At 47.3% G+C, this 16,831-nt stretch overlaps 1 pseudogene; it reads left to right on the plus strand.

Moving 5' to 3' along the window:
• The first annotated feature begins 366 nt into the window (after positions 1-366).
• On the plus strand, positions 367-15,399 carry LOC107130490 (uncharacterized; annotated as a pseudogene).
• The last annotated feature ends 1,432 nt before the right edge of the window (positions 15,400-16,831 follow it).

The raw sequence follows: 16,831 nt of genomic DNA on the forward strand, positions 1-16,831 counted from the left end.
GCCTTTCCTTTTGCACCTAAGTAGATCGCTACAAATAAAAGGTTAAATAGCTCCACAGGTAGCTACTCTATGTTCACCTTATCTTACGTAAACTGCTGATTTGCTGAGCCTGAGACAAATACATAATTGACTATCCCCTACCTGCTCCTTTTCCTTTGTAACATGGGGATTCAGTCATGTGACCATATCCTGCCTTTCTCCCCTCCAGCCTGCTTTTCCATTTTAAATATCAAAGCCCTCAAAATCATCTTTGGAGAAAGGCACAGACTAGAGACTGTTGCTGTAATTTCGTGGTTTTTTTTTTTTTTTTTTTTTACACTTCCAGGCATGTCCTTAACCTTGGCACAACAAATCTCTAAATCGATTGAGACCTGTCTCAGATACTTTTTGGTTTACAAGATGGAGGCTGAAATTAAAGAGAAAGATCCTCACTCAATTCACAGAGGAGCAGAGTGGGAAAAGGACTTAGTGAGATTGCCCTGAACACAGGAGAAAACCGAAGCACAGAGAGTGGATGGCCAAGTCCAAGGTCACACAGCCAAGTCCATCCGAGCAGCACAGGATCCAGGTTTCCTGCCCCAGTGCTCTTTTTGCAGCCGGTTCCACCTGTTTTCATACTATCTCGGTTCACCTTCCAGCTACACGCCTGCAATCAGAAACAGGAAGTCTGAGAGTGTGTGTGGAGCCAAAGAGGGGACAGCAGTGGTGTGGTCAGTTTCATGCCTTGTGATTATTTATTTTCTCTCTTTCTTTTTGGACTTTAATCTTAAGTGGACAGCAATTTGAAATAATACCAGCACCTTGTTGGATTGTGCTGTTTGGGGGGGTGACACAGAGTGTTTTAAAAGGCAGAGCAGGTTAAGAACTTTTCATAAAGAATCAATTGAGAAAAAAATAAAATAGAAACAAAATGTCGGCTGGGCGCGGTGGCTCAAGCCTGTAATCCCAGCACTTTGGGAGGCCGAGGCGGGCAGATCACAAGGTCAGGAGATCGAGACCACAGTGAAACCCCGTCTCTACTAAAAATACAAAAAATTAGCCGGGCGCGGTGGCGGGCGCCTGTAGTCCCAGCTACTCGGGAGGCTGAGGCAGGAGAATGGCGTGAACCCGGGAGGCGGAGCTTGCAGTGAGCCGAGATCGCGCCACTGCACTCCAGCCTGGGCAACAGTGTGAGACTCCGTCTCAAAAAAAAAAAAAAAAAAAAAGAAACAAAATGTCCCACACTTGGGCTGAGCACCAAACAATGTTTTTTTTTTTTTTTTGAGACTGAGTCTTACTCTGTCACTCAGGCTAGAGTGCAGTGGCACGATCTCGGCTCACTGCAGCCTTCGCCTCCTGGGTTCAAGTGATTCTTCTGCCTCAGCCTCCCAAGTAGCTGGGATTACAGGTACACACCACCACACCAGGCTAATTTTTGTATTTTTAGTAGAGACGGGGTTTCACCATGTTGGACAGGCTGGTCTTGAACTCCTGACCAAGCGATCCACCTGCTTCAGCCACCCATAGTGTGGGGATTACAGGCATGAGTCATGGCACCTGGCCTCAAACAAGCTTTTTAATTGCATTCAGAAGTGCACCAACTAGGCACAGACCTCTGGCATGGGGACAGAATGGGAGGTTCTTGGTGTCTGACCTGGTCTTGCAGAAATCAGGGAGTTGCAGGGACCAGGCAGCCGCTGTGCATCGGATAGGAGTTTCAGCAGCAGGCAAAAGACAGCCCGCCAGTGTAGCTGAAATAAGAAGCACTTATTTTTGCCGGGCGCGGTGGCTCAAGCCTGTAATCCCAGCACTTTGGGAGGCCGAGACGGGTGGATCACGAGGTCAGGAGATCGAGACCATCCTGGCTAACATTATCCTGAGGCAGGAGAATGGCGTGAACCCGGGAGGCAGAGCTTGCAGTGAGCCGAGATCGCGCCACTTTACTCTAGCCTGGGTGACAGAGCAAGACTCCGTCTCAAAAAAAAAAAAACCCACAATAAAAAAGAGAAAAAAGAAAACAGATTCTGTCCTGCTCAATAAAGCCCCCACTGGGCCTCCCATCCTGGACTGTGGACAAAGCATATTTTTTTCCTATGAGGTCTTTACAAGTGGGTTCATGTCACTGCACATAGGTTCTTATCTGGGGTTGGTAGATTCAACTCAATTCCACAGGTTTACTGGGTGTTGCCTCCCATGCTTGGGGCCAGGAGGATGCAGGGATATGGGGTTGCCACCATACCCACTCTTCTTATGATCACAGCACGTCATTGCACCCCGTTGGGGCCTGGTACCCTGCTCTGGCACTTTGCCTCTATCATCTCCTTTAACCTCTGAGCTCTGTGAGGAAGGCATTACTACTATCCCTAGAATACAGACAGGAAAATTGAGTTGGATCGAGGCTCAGAGAGGTTAAGTCACTTACCCAAGGTCACAAAGCTAGAGAGTGGCAGGCCAGCATCCAAGGCCAGAAACACGAGCTCCCTCTGATCCAAATGGTGACTATATTTGATCAGTGCTGAGAGAACTCTCCAAAAGATCTTTATCAACTGTCATCTCTTCATTGCCCAGGCCCAGATGGGGAGCCACTTGGCTGAGGTCCCACTGAGATTTAGGGGCAGGACCCCTGATGTGAGGTGGAATGCCTGGTTATGCTGTTCCACCCTCCACCAGTCACTCCTGACTGGGTATGGACACTTAGTGTGCCCCATCCTGTGTGCAACGCAGTGTGGGAAGGGGATCAAGGACCTTGGCTAATCCCAGGCATTTCCCCAGAATGTCCCAGGTGTGGACTCCTTGAGAGGTACTGGGAGGCAGGCTGGTGTCCCACAGGCCTTGGTTCCATCCCAGCTGTGCTGTGCTAAGCTGAAACTCTTTGGGCAGCTTGTTTCACCTCCTGAGCCTTCTTTTTCTGAACTGTTAAATGGGATGGTTCGACCTCTGCTTGGGTTTTGGTGAAGATTAAATGAGATACTAGCTGTAAACCATTTCATCCAGGGTCTGGTATAGAGGAAGCACGCACGTGATAAATGAAAGCTCTATTGAGTATGATGATTGATCTCCCCGGGTGTCGTTGGGATCTCACGGCAGGAACAGTGCCTCACTCATAACTGATGCCCAGTACATATCGGGTGGATGCAATGTCCAATGAGACAGGTATTCATGTTCAGTTTTACAGAGAAGGAGACAGGGGCCAGAAAAGGAAGGAAGTGCCCAGGTCAGCCAGCTAGTAAGAGGCAGAGTTGAAATTTGAACCGGGTTCTGGCTGGCTGCAGCTCCACTGCTCCACTACTGCACGGTCTGAGAGCCACAGGCACCTTGTATTGTAGTCAGGCAGGCAGGGAGCTGGCTTCTTGCTGTCCTGCTGGATCCTGCCCTGGTGTGGCCCTCCCTGGTACCAGGGGTGGGGCTGGAGGGCAGGGCACAGAGAGAGATCTCCTGGGAAATGTACCATCTGCACAAAGGGCATCTGCTGGGCACTCAGCTGAAAACTGTCTGCAAACATCACTTCCTGCCTGCTTCCCTGGGGGCCCGAAGCTCAGGAGGGGGTGATGGCCCATGTCTGCACGTGGTGAGGCCCCTGCTGGGTATTGTACCACACCTTCATTGTGCTCAGGGTGGCCAGTGGAGGCCCTTCCCAGACTTGAGCTCTGGTCACAAGCCCAACCCCCTCCTTGCTCCTGTCTGGGCTCACCTGGAATCTCTTGCCCCACTCTATGGCCAGAGACCCCTTTGGAAGCCGAGGTCACCCCTACTACTCATGCCCCTCATTTGGAAATTTTCATAATCTACCTCTTGTTAATGATTTCATCCCATCTATAATGCTTTTCTATTTCTCGGAATTTTTCCTGATAGGCTATAACTGCTGCAAAGATAGAGAATTGCAATGATGAATATGCATTTCTGTATTTCCAAAAAGTTACCAGAATATCAAACTCATGATTTTGTCTATAGTTTTGATTAGATTCAAGCTATTTTTATATCATAAAACAACTTAAAATTTTTTATTTTTAGTTTTTGTGGGTGCAGAGTGACGTGTTTATGGGGTACCTGAGATGTTAGAATGAAGCTATTAAATGTGAGTGTGAAAGTTCACCTTTTTACAGATCATGGAAATTACAAGTGACATCCTGAAGTATGACCACAAGTGTTTCAAATTAAGCCTTCCTGCTAAGTTTCCAGAGGTGTGTGGCTTGGACGAGTGTTTCCAGAGTGGACCCTGGTCTACTGAGTGTCCTGCCTGTTGCTGGTTCTTTGCAGCAGTCCGTTGACCAACGCTGTCTACCGCTTGAGAGCCTCTGCAGGCCAGGGCTGCTCTTTGCACCATCCTACGTTACTATTCAATCTGCATAGAAGCCTGAAAAACAGGCCTTCTTTTCTCTCATTCACACATATGTGAAGAAGGCACAGCAAGTGAGAAAACGTGACCGAAAGCCATGCGGACATGTGGCCGCAGGGCCAAACCCGACTTCCATGGTGTGATCTGGCTACAGTTTGGAGCCCACGTATTTCAATAGTTATCCCCAGGCCTGACACGTCAAAGAGGCTCCAGAAATGTTTGCTGAGTGAGTGATGAATCAGCAATTTCTGATTTTCTCCCAAATTCAGAGAATAAGTGGCTTGTCTGCAGTCAACCAGGGCGTCCCTGACAGAGGTACAAGTAAAGCCCAGATCTCTGCATCTGTGGTTCAAGGCCTTTTGTACTACACACCACTGTCTCTTTGTCATCGTTAAAAACAGGGCTCAAGGGACATGTTTTCTAGCCTCAGTTCCCCATCTACAAAATGGGCCTCACGGAATGGAATGTCTCTGCTTCACTCCAGCATCAACAAGCGGGGAATTCCCATGGATTCAATTCGACTTCTTTCCATGGGCGTGTTCTAAGCAGCCTCTTTGTTCCAGAAGCTGCCCTCAGCCAGAGTTGGATAAGCAATCCTCACTCCCCAGCCTCCTTTGGATAGGGATGAAGACCCCACTGGGGTCGGAAGTGCAGAGGCAGACAGGTGTATGGAGTCACCTGTAAATTGATTCAAGTGAGCCAGGAAAGCAGCGAAGAAAAGAGAAACCTGAGTGACGATGTAGTGGAGGAACAGGGTTGGAAAGAGGCTGCTGGCTGTCTGGCTTCGCAGCTCTGGCTTCCTAATCAGCCTCGCTCTTGTCTCTGGTGTTCTCTGGCTCTTGTCCACCTGTCTGTTTCTCGTTGCCAGCTGTTGACTCATCTTTGCTGGAGCTGAGCTAGAATTCTGGTGTTTATAAGCCCGTAACTAGCTAAGCACTAGTTGATAACGTTGGAGTTAGTGGATAACCGCAGGGCTGGGCTACTAAGCTGTTTCAGTTGAAAAATAAATAAATAAATAAGCAAACAAACACACACCACACCCAGCACTTTTTGTATTTTTAGTAGAGACAGGGTTTCACATGTTAGCCAGGATGGACTCGATCTCCTGATCCCGTGATCCACCCACCTTGGCCTCCCAAAGTGCTGGGATTACAGGCGTGAGCCACTGTGCCTGGCCACCTTTGTCCTGTTTTCTACAGGTTAGAAGCAAGGCACAAGTCATACCTACATTCAAGGACTGTGCAAAGGATAAACTGCAGGAGGTGAAGAACTTGAGAGCTATTTTAGAAGCTGCCTTCCACACTTTACAGTCCACTTTGCAGCTACACTGAGCTCTTAGCAACTCCCTGGGCCTGCTGAGCACCTCTTGCCTTTCTGCCTTTGCATATGCTGTTCCCTCTGCCTGGAATTCCATCTCTTCTGCCTTTGCCCACCTCCTCCTAAGGCCTCTGCTTAGATGCAATTTCTTTGGGCTCTTATTAGCAGCATCCAAATCTGTGCTGGTTTCTTCTAATGCTTACTCTGCATCGTAATTTTTCTGTTTACTTGTTAATCCCCTCCCACTCCTGCCAGTACCTAAAGTAAAATCTACACAGGGCTTGGCACATTGTGGATGCTCAATGAAGATGTGTTAAATGAGTGAATGATTGAATGAAATAAGCCCCAGCTTGGAACCCAGGGCTGTAATTTCCAGTTCTGGTCCCTGTCTCCTGCCCAGGCGCTGTCTAAGGGCTCATCTCTCCCAGGAGCCCCTGTATCATCTCAGTAACTAGACTAGTACCCAGTACCATATCGACTTCCTCGACTTTGAAATAATTTTCACATGCAATTCTCAGGTGCGCTTCCCTAGAACCTCTCTCGCTGTTCTTTGCCTTCCTCCTCTCCCTGCCTCGTATCTCCTTGGTCCTGCCAAAAATCGGAAGCTCATTATTAAACAAGGAGCTGCCTTACATTATCCCAGAGACTATAGATGTTAAATATTTGCTTCTATCTCAACTGAGGACTGACATAGTAAAGGCTCCTTGAGATGTTAGCTGTCAAGGAGGGGAATAAAAGTTTTTCATCTGCATGAGTAATTGTTTCCTGTTTTATCCAGAGAGACAACAGATTTACATCCCAGACACATTCACACTGGGCCAAGAGCAGCTGCCATTGCAGATTCCAGTCACGTCCTTTTTTTCCCTCCTTCTCCTTCTTGGAGTTACAACAGAAGCTGGGGAGGTGAGAGTGCAGGTGAGAGAGGAGGGGGGCTCTGGAACATGTAGCCTGTGAGGAGGGAAATCAGGGTGGTGCTTGGGTGGAGGTGGGAGCTGGGCCAGGGTCTTGGCTAGTCAGAAAGGCTGGCGAAGCGCGTACTGGGGAGGCAGAGGGCCTGTTTTCCTTCCTCTCTTTCCTTCACACCCACCTCAACCCACTGTCGAGTCCTATGAGCCCTGAAATAGATCCTGCCTCCAGCGCCTTCTCACCTCTGTCTCCCCCATTCCAGTCCATGCCACCTCATCTCTTACTGGGACTTCCACAACAGCCTCCCGAGTGGTCTTGGCTTCTGTTCTCAAATCGTGCAGTGCCTTCTCTGCGGAGCCACAAGACAGATCTTTTTAATCTGCTCTCCTTGGTTTCTCACAGCCCTTGGAATGAAACCTCGGCCTGCAGCCCTGTGTGACCTGCTGCCTGTCCTTACCTCTTAACCTCATCTAAGATCCCCCTCCCCTCCTCATACCGGCCTTTCTGTTTCTCAGACACTCCAAGCTTGTTCTGCTCTTGGACCTTCACGCTGTCTTTCTGTCTTCTGAGAGTCTGTGCCCCCTCTGCCAGATCATGCAGCTGGCTCTCTGCCTAAATACTCTCTTCCGAGGGGTCTTCCTTGGCCCTGTGGTCTGACATGGTACCCTCCTCCATCCCTCCAGCCCATTACAGTGCCATAACACTTTTATTGCCATCTAGATAACATCAGTTGGTTTTGTGCATCATCTGCCACCCCACTAGAAAGGACATGGATGAAGCAGGGAGGCACGTGCCTGTCTCATTCACCTGTGGATCTGCTGCATCCAGGACCATGCCGGCACAAAGTAGGAGCCCAAGGAATATTTATTGAAGAAATGAAAGGTGACAGAAGGCAGAAGGAGGGAGACTCCAAGAAGAGGTAAATTTGGTATCTTAGCAAGTAGGTGACTACCACTGTCTGGGGGAAAGCTGATGTACGAGGACTTGACAATAATGACAGCAGTAAAAATCGCTACTATTTTGTTTTGAGATGAATTTTAGTTTCTGAAATTGTCCAAAGCACTTTTATCAATAGAAACTTGTTACACCTCCCTCCAACAGGGAGAATCAGCACAGGAAGCTGCCCCCTCAAACACTAAAGGCTCCTGGAGTTATTCACAGTGCTGGGGAACAACCAGAGAAGGAGGAGGACAGAGGGAGAGAACATTTTTTTAAAAATCCCAAACAAAACTAAATTCTGTACATGTATATCTCGAGTGAGTAAATGTGTAACATTCAGCAAACTCCTACACTTGCCAGGTTTTATGGCTTCACGGAGTCATATAAAATGTGCTTCACAAAGCTAGGAGTCTGCACAGAATATAGGGTTCTGATTCATATTTTATTTACTTATTTATTTATTTTTGTGGAGATGGGATCCCACTATATCGCACAGGCTGGTCTCAAACTCCTGAGCTCAAGCGATCCTTCTGTCTTGGCCTCCCAAGGTGCTGAGACTACGGGTGTGAGCGATCACTCCCAGCCTGATTTGTATTTTATAAAGAGGCAAAGATGGAGTGCACAGCTGAGCAATCTCTTGCATTTCTGGACCTTGAGAATCAGGTAGCTTAGGGAGGCTGAAAACTCAGAAGAAAGCTCGGAATTGAGATCTTTGATTTTTGCCCAGAGAGTCCAGCTAACACACTTTATAACCCAGAAGGCCTTACAAATATTTCAGAGCAGAGGCAGCATTTTTGCACTGGATAAACAAAGGTACGGTAATTTCTTCATAGTTTATTTTCATTACAAGTAATTCTTTTCCTGAAGAAAAATGTGTATTTCTGATTTATTTCCCCTCTGAAAGGGGAGGGGAGTTATAATATTCTGTTTTCATAGCACCATTTCTCAAGATCAAACCCAGGCAGGCATTTTTACAGCACACATTTCCATATGTCGTTGCTAATCCTCACAACCTTGAGGAAACCGAGGTGCAAAGGGGTTGAGGAATGTGTTTACCATCCCAAAGCCAACGAAGTGCCAGAACCCAGATCCAAGCTAGGCTGTCTCATCCCCAAGGACATACTCTTTATCCTGTTCCTTATGACTTTTCTGGCAGCAGGCATGAGGGAGCAAGAATTTGGCTCTTCTGACATTTCTCAGGCACCTGGTATGTGCCAGGCCTACTATAAACCCCAAGATGACATGGTCCGTGTCTATCCATTGAGCATCAAAAAGACTGTTATCAGGACTCGAGGCCTGAGGCACAGCTCTGAATCAGATGCAGGCCTCTGGTGTTTGCAAAGGATGAGTGAGTGTGTGTACATGTATGCATGCATTGTGTGTAGGGGTGTGTGTATGTTGGGGGTTGGGGGCAGAAAATTCTCCCTGAACTGTTGATATTAAGGCAAATCTTTGATGGAGTGACTAGAGTGTGGGGACTTGAACCCTAGTTTTGAAGTGGGGACTTCGAACACTAGTATGGCCAGCAGACAGGCTGGAGTTGCTGAATTCTAAGCTAGGTCTTTAATCCACTCCTCTTCTCTAAATCAGGGTAGAATTGGACTCAGTGCTAGTTCAGGGCTGAGGATGCAGGGAGATGAATGGTTCTAGACACTGGGAAGAAGAAGGGATGGATGATGAACCTGGCAGGTCACAGGATCATGGACTTGGCTGTATGTTGGACGTCTGTGTAAGATCTGAGTTGAGACCTTTGATTTTTGCCCAGAGAGCCCAGCTAACACACTTTATAACCCAGTGAGACCAGCCAGTGGCTGTTCATTGCTTCTGCCTTGCCCCTATGCCTGTCCGCCTCCCATAGCAGGTCCCTATAGCATAAGGAAAATGGGAACAACCTTTTCCCTGGACACTAGGGAATCTAGTTTGGTGGATAAAGATGGATGGTTGTTAAACAATCACATCTTGGGCTCTGTGTGTTCAGTGAAGCCTCATTTAACAGATCTCTCTGATGAGAAAGGTGAATGGTGGGGACAAAATACATGCCGTTACCAGAAGTCTGGCGGGGGCCATGTGCAGTGGCATGCACCTGTAGTCACAGCCACTCGGGAGGCAGAGGTGGGAGGATCGCTTGAGCCCAGGAGGTTGAGGCTTTAGTGAGCTATGATGGCACCACTGTACTCCAGCCTGGCTGACAGAGTGAGACCCTGTCTAAAAAAGGAAAAGAAGTTTAGGGGGAAAGCTTTTAGGAGATGGATGATGGTTAATTTTAATTCCGCCTAACATTTTAAACTTTGGTATGTCAAAAGGTGAGAATTGCCAGTGTCAAGGCACGGAACCAAAGGAAAACCAGAGGGTTGAGAAGGTGGGAAGGGCCGCGGTGTGGCAGGCAGCAGAGTTACCGGGATGACTTCTGCTAAAGGAACTGATCATCCACCACCTTCAGGAAGGAGGTGCCTGGGGCCCTTTAAGAGAGCAATTTCAGTGGAGGCTGTGGGCAGGTTGGCAGAAACAAGATTGTGAGATGGTCTGTATCAGGAATCAGGCTTGAGGGTTAGTGGTCCTAGACTTTTCTGAGAAGTCTGGCTTCGAAGGGAAGGCTGGAGAGCTAGCACAATGCTCAACAATAACAATACCTAAGGCAGTTAGAATGTGCCAGGCACTGTTCTAAGAACTTAGCACATTTCAGCTCATTTAATAAATTCCTTACAACTTATGAAGTATGTAGTCTTTTCATTATACCTTTTGACAGGTGAGTTACTTGCTGGAATTCACATGGCTAGTAAATACCGGAGCTGAGATTTGAACCCAGGCAATCTGGCTCCAGAATCTGTGTTTTTAACCCACATACTATATTGACCATCATGAAAAGATGGTGGTAGGCAGGCTTGTTTCTAAGGATGGGAGGGTCCTCATAATATCTGTATTTACAGAGAGTAGGAGGAGGTGGGTTACTTCCTCTCCCAACCCCAGAAAGCCAGGCATGTTGGCTGGCATCCCTGGGACCTCAGATATTCAAGCAACCATGGCCTTGCAAATCAGGCGTTCTATTTATTAGAGTTGTGTAGTGAGGTCCCTTCCATTTCGTCCCCAGAGTATCTCCTAGACAAGTTGGGTCCTACAGGGCCTGAGTATAAATAAGATGGTACCCTCTACTGTTATGGAGTAACTTGGAGCTGGGCCCCAGATGCTCTGTGTGGATTAGATGAGTCATTAGTATTTGGCAATGTAACTTGACAGGCTTGCTGAGTTACTGGGGCATATGTCCCCAGCTCATGAGTACCACCCTGACTTCTGTCAATCAGTGAACAGGGTTTGCAGTGTCCACCAGGTACCTGTGGTGTAGTAGAAGAGAGTTTGAACTTTGGAATCAAACATGCTGAAGTTCAGATTCCAGCTCCTCCACTAGCTACCTCTGTGATCTTGGCTAAGTGATGGTCACTTTTTTTTTTTTTTTTTTTTTTTTTTTTTTGAGACAAGGTCTCATTCTGTCTCTTAGGCTGGAGTGCAGTGGCATGATCATGGCTCAGTGCAGTCTCAACCTCCCGAACTCAAGAGATCATCCCTCTTCAGCCTCCTGAGTAGCTGTGACTGTGGGGCGCGCGCCATGATATCCAGCTAATTTTTTACCTTTTGTAGAGATAGGATTTCGCCATGTTGCCCAGGTGGTCTCAAACTCCTGGGCTCAAGCGATCCACCCACCTCATCCTCCCAAAGTGCTGGGATTACAGGTGTGAGCCACCGTGCCCATCCTGATGGTTGCTTTCAGAGCCTTGGTTCTTCATCTCTAAAACAAAGATAGGAACACTGCCCAGTTTCCATGGAGAGCTCGTAACACATGCGGGCCTCTCTCCCCTCACCCTTCAGTTAGATACTTAATATTTGCAAAGACCCAATTTCTTCATCTTAAGAAGGCGGCCACCATGCTTGAGGGAGTGACCCATTTACAAACAATTGCTTCCTTCTGGGTCATTCTGATGGATTAAATGAAGAACCATTTAAAACCACAGCCCAAAGAGCCAGAGGGAGAGGCAGCAGAGGGAAGATGCAGGTGGATCTTCATGCACTGCATGAGGAAGCTTTGTACCACGGTCAGGAAAAGCTCCAGGCACACAAGGGCAGCCTCCATGGCCAATCAGAGCGCACCTCTCACCTCGGCAACTCTGCTAACCTAAATAGACCAGTCACACAGCAGACCTGCAAGAAAGACATGATAATTACAGAGACCCCGGGGGACCGTCTGTGCGGACTGATGCTTTGTTTCTCCTGACCCCTCAGACCTCTCTATTTCACTGCAAACTCTCAATACCCAGGGCCTTTGTTTTGCTGTGAACACTTTCATTCCTGAGTACATTTTCTATGAGGAGTTGGCAGGAAGGGAGTCAGAATGAATTATATTTTCAGCACACCTCTGGGTTCATGTTGACCCAGGAAACCATTTGACTAAAGGATATTTCAATCCAACAAATACTCTCTGGGCCCTTCCAATGTTTCTGGCACTGGTTTGATGCTGAGGACATAGAGATGAATAAGAAATGGTCTCTGTCCCCCAACTGATTATCAATTATCAGTTATCATTGATGATCTGCCATGTGCCAGGGACTTCATAAATATTATTACCATTGCTTACAACAACATAGTAAGGTAGATAGCATCTTTGTGTTACAGGTGAGGAGTAGGAAGTTCAAAAAGGTTAAGTTATAAGGTCAAAGTCACACAACTAGTGAGGGGTAAAACTAACCTTTGGATTTGGGGCTGTTCACCATCAAACCCTATATGCTTTTGATACAGACAGGAGACCCGGAAATACTGGGTAGAAGAGGGTGGTTCCCTGGCAAAGGCCTTACCCTCAAACCTGGAAACCTGCAGCCCTAAATGGGAAGAGGCATTCCAGTTTTCATGCCCAAAAGTTGCCTTTTGGCCCACCATGTCCCCTATCCTATACCTGTATAAACCCCAGACCCCAGGCTCCAGAAGCAGATGAGGAGACAAACAGAAGAGCAGAAGAATGGCAGGATGGCACAGTAGAGAGAAGAAAAGGAACATCTGAATGTTGAGAGGAATTTGGCTGGGGGCAGTGGGAGAGGAGATTAGCCACTAGACAGCCAAACTCCAGGGGAAGATCATTTTCCCACTCCATCCCCCTTCCAGCTCCCCATCCATCCTGCTGAGAGCCACCTCCACCACTCAATGAACTGCCTGCATTCATCCTTAAAGTTTATGTGTGACCTGATTCTTCCTGGACAGGGACAAAGACCTAGGTACCAAGAGGGTCCACTGAACTGTCTAACACTTAAGTCATCCATGGACAGCAAGGCTAACAGAATGCTGTAACATGTGCCCACTTGGACTCTGGGAGTCACAGACACCCACCCATAGATGCTACCATGGAGCTGGAACCCAAAAAGTGCTCACCCTGGCTCCTGCACCTGCCCATCTGCATGCTCCCCCTCCGGTAAGGGGTTTGAGGATGTGGTGGCTGAACATAAGAGCTATGCCCCTGTCACACGTCATGGGACAGGGGTCAGGGAACTCTCCCATTTCACTTTCAAATATTCCAGGTCCCCTTTTCGTTTGGGAGCCAGAGTCTAGTGGAGACAGAGATAGAAAGCCTGAAATAGGATCTGGGCAATATAAACCTACATGCTGTAAGCCAAGTCAGAGTGAGGCTGATGTGATAACGGAAGTCTGAAGAAAAGGTGGGAGACAATTATTCTGACTGAAAAGGAGGCAAGAGTTCCCGCCATAGGCTTGATGCTATGTGCCCCTGGCTTCCTAACTCATTTGCAAATGGAAAATACTATTGCATTGTAGGAACCGTCTTTCTCCATTTATATGGGGAAGGAGAAAGAATGGCTGGGCTGAATGAATTTATCCCTTGGTCCTCTTCCAACAAAGCTCAGCTATGAAGCATAAATCCAGCTCTCCCCACCCCCTCTCAGTGGAGCTGGGGAGAAATCAAAAGCCCCTCTGTCAATAATGAGACCAAAGTTTGCAAGGGCAGGACGAGCCTGTGCTAACGGACAAAGTGTTGTTTCCTCCTCAATTTGGTTTTAGACTGTCTTGTCCTATGGGGGAGAAAAGGTCTGCCCTTGGGAGAGGTGCCAACTTTATAGATCTATTAATAAAAGAACTGGCAGGCTTATTGTTCTTGCCAATGAGGAAACTTGAATGAGAGAAGCCAGGCTCAACCTTGGCCAACAGGCTGGAGCCCATCACCCTAATTTCACCCCGCTTCTCCTTACCCAAGCATCCAAGGCTAGGCAGCACCCACCCAGCAGCTTCCACCTGGCCGAAGCCTGCACCTGCTCCAGACCAAGGTTAGGTGGAAACTTGGCATGGGAAGAGAGGGCTCACCTGTGGGCAGGATAGAATCTATCCAAGAAGGAGACCTGAAAAATTAAAGCCTATGAGACAAGGGGTGATCCTGAAGGCAGGCAGGAGAAAGGGCCGGAGGGAGAGGCCACTGGGGAATTCTTCCTGGTGAATACTGAAGTTACTAGATGTTTTGTCTTGCAAAACTCAAGGGAAAACTCTCAAACTCTAACATTTGTCTGTTCTGTGTCCAGATTGTCCTTTTGAAACGGACCCAACTTTCAGTAAAGAAACTTGCGCTGGCCTGCCCAGCCTGGTGTGCTAGTTCTGTGGAAACTGACCGGCCAGGGTGGCCACGGGAGGAAGAGCCTGGTTCTCCTTCACCAGCTCCTGTGAAAAAGGGACCTGGTCAATAAGGCAAATGACGTCACTTGCCAACATTTGATATTGCCAAGTGCTTTTGTTTGGCACTACTATAGATTTAAAAAATGTATCTCACTTTTAAAATTTGCATTTTCTTGATTACTTGTGAGACTGAGCGTCTTCTCATACAGCAACTGGCCGTTTTCATCTCCTTTTCTGTGAATTCTAGCTGTTCCCTATTTTTCCAATGGGTTATTCCCTTTACTTACTGATCTGTAAGAGTTCATTACATATACTGGAAACTAATACTTTGCTATATATTGTTACTATCTTCTCTTACTCTGGTCACTTTTGAAAATTCATGTATTGTCATAAGAAGTCATACTTTTCGGTGGCTCATGCCTGTAATCCCAGCACTTTGGGAGGCCGAGGCAGGCGGATCACCTGAGGTCAGGAGTTTGAGACCAACCTGACCAACACGGAGAAACCCTGTCTCTACTAAAAATACAACATTAGCCGGGTTTGGTGGCACACGCCTGTATTCCCAGCTACTCGGGAGGCTGAGACAGGAGAATTGCTTGAACCTGGGAGGTGGAGGTTGTGGTGAACCGAGATCGTGTCATTGCACTCCAGCCTGGGCAATAAGAACGAAACTCCATCTCAAAAAAAAAAAAAAAAAAAAAAAAAAAGGTCATACTTTTGCTTTCTGCATCATCTTTAAGAAGGTCATCCCTATCGAAGGTCATAAACATGTTCTTAATATTTTCATATGTTTATTTTCCAAGGTTAGGTCTTAGAAAATTACAAAATAACCATTTGTAATTTCATGCTGTGAAAGGTGGAGGAAGGGAATTTCCTCTTCTTGCCCCCAAACCTAAAACCCTTACTTGCCTCTGAGCTGATTCTCCTTGTTCCTTTCAGTTACACTGGAAGAAGAGTCCCTCCTTCCTTCAAGCCAAGCCATCCCCTTGGGCTCTCATCACTGTGCTTGCCTTCAGTTTATACCTTGCCATTCTCTCCTGCTTCAATTCCGTCAGCACAAAGACATAATTTAATTCCTTCTACTTTAAAAAAAAAAAAAAAAAAAAAAGCTCTCCCTCTCTTAGGGTAAGATGAAGTGGTTTGCAACATGCCAATGCTACTTTCAGAGGCGTTTGAACCACAGTGACTCCATTTTGAATAAGGGCTGAATAAAATAAGACTGAGACCTTACTGGACTGCATTCCCATGAGCTTAGGCATTCTAAGTCACAGGATGAGATAGGAGGTCAGCACAGGATACAGGTCACAAAGACCTTGCTGATAAAACAGGTTGTGATAAAAAAAAAAAAAAAAAAGCCAGTCAAAACTCACCAAAAGCATGATGGTGACAAAAGTGATCTCTGGTCGTCCTCACTGCTGATTATTCACTAATTATAATATAGTAGCATGATAAAAGACACTCCCACCAGCACCATGACAGTTTACAATGACATGGACACATCAGGAAGTTACCCTATATGTCTAAAGGGGAGGAGCCCTCCGGTCCAATTGTCCACCCCTTTCCTGGAAAACTCAAGAATAATGCACCCCTTGTTTAGCATATAATCAAGAAATAACCATGAAAATAGCCAACCAGCAGCCCTCAGGGCTGCTCTGCCTATGGAGTAGCCATTCTGTATTTACTTTCTTAATAAACTTGCTTTCACTTTACCCTATGGACTTGCCCCAAATTCTTGCATGAGGTCCAAGAACCTTCTCTTGAGGTCTGGATTGGGACCCCTTTCTGGTAACACTACAGCCACACTATGGAAAATCTAGATAAAAATAAAGATTATATTTTCCAAACCGTCGGGGAGCTACGGAAGCAACAAGGGCCAGAGGAAGTAAAATTCTGGAGAAGGGAGGACAGCTCAGAGGTGAGCATCTGCAGATGCCTTTCCCTTGCTGTCAGTTGATAATTCCGGGCACAGGCTAAAGACTGAAATTCGTGCTGAGTCCAGTCGGGGGCTGCTGTGGAGTAATCAAATTAAAGGCCTGAGGGGCCTCAAGCATCCAGCCAGCTTCCTCCTTAAGACGTGCTGAACTGTGAAGCTGTGTGATGTGAGAGGCTAACAGGCTAAGTTGAAGACCTCAGAAAAGTAGAGTGGAATTTCCTGTGGGTTTTTTTTTTTTTGAGGCAGGGTCTCTTTCTGTCAGGAATGCAGTGGCACAATCACAGCTCACTGCAGCCTGGACCTCTCAGGCTCCAGTGATCCTCCCACCTCAGCCCCCAAGTAGCTGGGACCACAGGCACGTGCCACCACACCCGGGTACTTTCTGTATTTTTTGTAGAGTGGGTCTGACCATGTTGCCCAGGCTCCCTGTGGTCTCCTGAGAAGACAAAGGCTCACCAGGGGGTGGAGTTCCTGAGAACAACTTGGCGGGAGCAGAAAACGCTGGAGAGCAGGTGAACTGACCCCTGCTGTCAGGCATCTGCAGCTGCTTTTCCCTGAGAACATTAGCCATGAGTCTTTGTGCATCTGGACAAATGTGGAGACTTGAGGGAACCTCAGATGTGTGACCAGTACCCTCTAACCACAGGCTTTTTACAATTTGAAGCAGTTCAGGGCAGGATGCTGAAGAGCAAAGCCAAACCCCCAAAAGCAAAATAATTTCCTGCAGTCTCTTAGTGTCATGAGCAAATGTGAACCCGAAAGAGCCA

Source organism: Macaca fascicularis, chromosome 7 (assembly GCF_037993035.2).
Source record: "Macaca fascicularis isolate 582-1 chromosome 7, T2T-MFA8v1.1".
In the NCBI taxonomy this organism is placed as follows: Eukaryota; Metazoa; Chordata; class Mammalia; order Primates; family Cercopithecidae; genus Macaca; species Macaca fascicularis.